Consider the following 6,000-nt stretch of genomic DNA (forward strand, 5'->3'; position numbering starts at 1 on the left):
AACCTAACTCATCGCAAGATCTGTTTATTGTGCATACTTCAATAAATGAAACAGTCTACAAAAACTAGATGTACTTCCGCAGGGTTTCCAAAAGTGTTCTGTTTCAAGAGTAAATAAAACCAAAATTAAGGGTAAAAAATATTTTTATTTCTTGCTTTTGTAGTTCATATGTCATGCTGTGTTTTAACCTACAGAGTGCATAATTCTTCTCGTGATTCATGGCATACGTACATTTTACTAACGTCACGACAATACAAATTGTTAAGCGTCCCTTATGTGATGTCATTATAGTGTCTACTGACTGACAGATAGACAACACACTACTGTATAGTGGTGGGAGTGGTTAAAACAAATGACCTTTCCAGGCGGTCTTCGATCCTCTTTTGGGAAAATTAGAGAAGGTTTCTAATAACTTCTTTTAATTAGATCAGGTTTGTATTTAATAAGAATACTGATGCATTAATCACCGGTAACTTTAATTTTGTACACATTGATTGGGACTGCATGAAATCAAGTAGTGAGGAAGAGAGCTTTTTTCAAGTGATTCATTGGCTTATATACCTGAAATGGTCGGGGAGTCAACTAGAGAGATATACCATTTCAAATTTATCCTAATCTAGTAATGACAATATGATTGCAAGAGTTGAATAGCTGAGAAAAAGTAATCGTTGTGTAACTAGATCTGGGGTTTTGCTGCATGTTGAGATAAAAAGAAAAGTAATTTTTAATTTTCAGAAACCACTTTTTAGGCCATGAGACATGATTTATTATCAGTGAAGTAAGATAACGAGTTAAAATGTGATGTGAGACAGATCTCCAACTAAAGAAATAATTTCCTAAAAAATTATTACAGGAATGATCAAACTTAATTGACTGACTAAAGACATAAAGGGAGAAAAAATTCAAAATAAATACCATAACTTTAATAAGTTTAAATTGATAGATAATATAAAAGACGAACAGACTATAGAAAGTTTAAGAATTCGTTTAAAAAAGTTATAAAATCAAAAATAATTTATGAAGACATTTGGCCGATAATGCTTAAACTTAACACCAAGCATTTCTTTAAGTTTAATAATGATAAGTGAAATTATAAAATGGGGATTGAATCCATAATGGATGCCGATAGATAGGCTTCTGTTGAATACTATGAAATGAATGAATTTTTAATTTTTTTTCTCTTCCGTTTTTACAAAAGAAGACACTAGCAATATTCCTAGCCTTGAGTATTTTATGATAAATATTATAACTGACATTAATAATGTAGATATTAATCCCTTCGTGGTAAATATAAAACTGAAGATTAAAAATAGATAAAGCACCAGGAGCAAACAATATTTTCCACAAGGTTTTACAGAACGGCAAAGATAAGATGCGTGAGTCTTTCTCTTTCACGTTTGGTAAATGCCTGAGGATTGAAGAGTTTCTAATGTTAATCCTATTTGTAAAGGGGTGATAAGAATTACCCTTGAAATTATAGGCTACTTAGTCTTACATTTACAGATGGAAAAATTCTAAAGTGTGTGATAAAAGATAATCATTTAGCGAATTATGATATCATACACGAAAGTCTACATGGGTTCATAAAAGGAAATCTAGACTTACTAATGTGTTAACATTTTTTAAAGACGTTATTTATTATCTACATGATGTAACCGGTATGGACTTGGTGTGATTAGGTTTACAAAAAGCCTTTCATAAGTCGTCACACAAAATATTAGCTAAGAAAATCACATCATTATATGATTTTAAACAGCCAAAGATCTGGAAATTGAGAATAATTAAGCTACTGCTCCAAAAATGAAGTTATGATCGTCATTAACAATAGTTTTTAAAGCATTTAGTAGTTTCAACTTTGTATTATAAAATCAAATTTATAGCGTAGCCTTTTTCATGTTTATAAATTTGTATGACTAGCTTTTGAAGTTAAGTGTATTTTACCAAATATTAGTATATCAAACCTCCAATAGATGGCAATGATGCTGGATTAATTTGTAATTTATCGTTATAATGTAGTTTTCTTGGTTGTCAGACTGAAACTGTGATATACACAACAAACTTACCAATATTTACCAGATATGATAGGCCTACTATCTGCAAGTATACTCAGATATCACAAACTTGGTTAGGACATGATAATTTTATAAAACGAAAGCTGTGAGTTTTTATATGTATAGTATTATTATACTGAGGAAACGCTGATTAAATTTGATACGTTGTCATTAAGAGATTAGATATCTTAGAACTCGAAGATCATTTTACAATGAATTAAATAATTCACAAGCAGCGATAGACTTTAAAATATGATTGTTTTGGTTAAACTTTGAGATGTCTTTAAAATCACCCATATTATGTATGCTATGATGACTTTAACATTTATTTTAAGACTTGCGTTTTAATGTCTTATGCAAGTTATTTAAGTAGTTTTCTCCAAGTAATTCAATATTGTAGTTATGCTACATCAAACTTGATTGTAATTAAACAATACCTTAACCTATATTTTTTGCTTTTATAAATTGTCTCTGCCCACTGAATGATTCAATACATATGATTACTGCAACAAATATGAATGATTTAACACCAACGTTGCTGCACGCGCCATCTCGTGGGGTCACGACATATAATGGTACGGTATATTTTCTCTTTAAAAAGTCAACATGTAATTACAAGCTGTAAGGAACTATTTTACCATCAAACAGTAGAGGCCTAACTACTCACTATATTTAATAAAAACACTGGGAATCAATAATGACTGGCTCTTAGGCAATAATTAATTTTGTTAAAAATCACACAGTTTTGTTTCTCTCAATATAATATCTTATGTTGCTGTAGTCTATTAACTTTTTCTTTCTTCTATCATAACCATAGGAAGAACCTACATTTTTATAGTTAGCAAGTCGTGATATGAAAAATAACAAATGATAGGGTAATTCTTGTTAAGTTAGTGTATTGGACTTAAAGCTTTAGTATAAGGTGAATTTACCCTTCACATGATTTACAAGATTGGATTTGACTGCTCTCGCTTTAAATAAGTCGCAAACCTTTTCCGTCATCTTCAAGAATCTGAGAAACAGTCTTTTTAAGTTTAGCCTACATTGAATACAGAAAAAAAAAGTAAGACGAAATGGTAGCAAAAAATATTAAAGATTTTTCTAAAAGTTGACTACTCGTAGTTTTCATCGTGCTATGACAAGTTGAAAGCAATGGCAGCTATGCTTGACATAAAGACTTACTTGAACATTAAATTTGATTATGTTTGGGAAGTAATATTAAAGATTTCTATAAAATAGACTACTCGTAGTTTTCACGGTGTTGATGGCTTTGACAAGTAGCAAGGAATGACAGCTCTGCTTGACATAAAGACTAACTTGAACATTAAATTTGATTATGTATGGGAAGTAATATTTCTTCAGATTTTTGTTAAAGAAATGTTGAGCTTAACGTCAAAAAAACTTTTGGAAACTCTATCTGTAATTGTCTATATATATTTGTTTGTTTGTCACTAAGTAGCTTTCCTAAATGCTTAACACTGAGTTCATCATGAGACATTGTTATGTTATGACGTAATGTTCTTTTAAAGGAGATTCTCGGATTTAGAAGCAATTAAAACTTAATGAATGCTTATTTGATCATATTTCCATATAAACATTTGTTAATATCTCATAAGTTCATACACTCGCATATATATATATATATATATGTGTGTGTGTTTGTGTTTGTATACAGAGGCTTTTTCTTAAAAACTTATGTTAAATTTTCACTTGAAATCTTTAACAATTGAAATATTTTATAAACGTATGAATAAAAGTCACTTTTATCATTCAAGATAGATCGATACAAAAATAAATCTGTTGTAAATAAGCACAATATTCGAGATATATTATAAACATTCACTGGGACGGTGCACCCGGAACTTTTGAGTTCTGTTTATGCAGACTTGTAAAGAGTACAAATTAAAATTGAAGAAAAAAGTTACACATACCTACAAAGCCAGCAAAACCCAATTGTTAAAGCTAAAATATTTCAAATTGTCAATTATCGATTATGTGTTTTAAAAAAACGGATTTAATATTTTACAGGGTTTCGCAAAACAAGTAAATTCTTTTTAAGTAGCTTATTTTTGTACAACTGCTCATAGATTATTAACTTAGAGTTCATTATGACAGTTTTATAATATGTTCTATGTAGATTCTAACACCAAGTATTTATACAGCTATTTATCTATCTATTTAAGAGCCCCCGATCTATCTCAATAGTAGGTCTGAAGACTTACGACGCTAAAATTCGGGTTTCAGTACCCGTGATGGGCAGAGCACATATAGCCGATTTTATAGTTTTCCGTTTAATAACAATGAGATCTATCTAAAACAATTACAAACAAATTGTATTAACGCTGTTGTGTTTTTTTCTGAAATTATATAACAAACAAACGTCAGTTCAGCTGATTAACAATACTGTACTGCTTGCTCACACACAAACACAATCATCTATGATGATAAAATCTATGCTAAAACCTGGAATTCGATTCCCCCAAGGCAGGTAGAGAACAACTAGTCTATGTGTAGTTTGCGCTAACAACAACAACAACAATCGTTCATATATATCGAATATCATATGAAGTAGTTTCTAAGTTACCTTTCACGAAAAAAGTTAGTGAGCTTAAATCTTAATTTTTATACTCTAGAGCATCATGCTGACGATACACATAATTTCATAGGTTTATATTTTTCTAGCGTGATTTTGCTATCTAAAATGTGTTCATTATACGTTTCTACACGAGCATATATTGTGGAAAACGAAAATGGTCATGTTTTGATCATTATGTACTGACGAAAGACGCAAAATAATATGAAAGCACGGGTTTCAAGTGTTCTTTTATATCTCAGGCTAAACTGGATACATTAGTTTTTTTTTTGAATATCGAAAAGTAACCTTTTGTTATCAAAAGTAAAGGAAATTTGTACTATACCTGTTACCAAGCAAATAAACGAGATCAAAATACGATTTTCTCGTAGATTGTGCATGTTTTTTGTTTATTCGCGCAAAGCTACCCAAGTTGTCTTTAATTTTGAACTGATAAGTTAAAAGAAAGGTGACTAATCAACATCTATCGTCAACTCTTAGGAAAATGTAGAAAGAAGTTGTCCAATTAATTTGTATTTCGTAAAATGCAAGTACACTATTCAAAATACATTTTCTTTCAAGAGAAAAATTAATATAGAACTAACATTAAACGTTAGTTAAGTCAAACAAACTAAAAACGATATAGAGCTTATACTGACGTTAAAGCATGAGTGTCATTAAGAACTTTAAATGACACATAACATCATTAAACAATAATCTATATATATAAACGAAATCCGTTGCATGTTTGTCCGTTAACTCCTCGCACACTATTTGTTCAATCTCCACCAAACTTGATATGGTGATTCCTACGGTTCCGAGAAGAAACATGAAGGAGGCAAAATTCCCCCCAGGTTCCCACAAAAAGGCGCACATTTGATTTTGCCAAACAACTTGCAACATGTAACCTACTTCTGTATTTTTCTATAACATTGTAACACTGTCACTTCGTTTTATCTAAACGATGGGAAATTCTACTGTAAAAGAAATTTTCAAAACTCATCTAACTTTATTGTAACAGAACCATATTTCTAGGTTAATTTTGCTAATGACCAAATATTTATCTCTTTTCAATGTGAGGTTGAATATGCGGCTCACTTTACTGTGGTGTTTTCAGGTTTATGTTTAGAATATAATCATGATCAAGGAGCACATCCACAGAGCTTCAACCCCTAAAGTGGTGGTGTATAATGTACCAAAAAAGAATCTTCGTATAACATTACATTTCACTGGTAAATATGCTTTGAAAAAACGACAAGACTCAATACTTATCAGCAAGTATAACCTCGAGTGATCCTTAAAGGAACTATTTTGTGTTTAAACACAGAATGGGTAAGACGAACCCCTCGAACTTTATCTAAATATATATCAATACTC

Source organism: Limulus polyphemus, unplaced genomic scaffold (assembly GCF_000517525.1).
Source record: "Limulus polyphemus unplaced genomic scaffold, Limulus_polyphemus-2.1.2 Scaffold32, whole genome shotgun sequence".
NCBI classification, from domain to species: domain Eukaryota; kingdom Metazoa; phylum Arthropoda; class Merostomata; order Xiphosura; family Limulidae; genus Limulus; species Limulus polyphemus.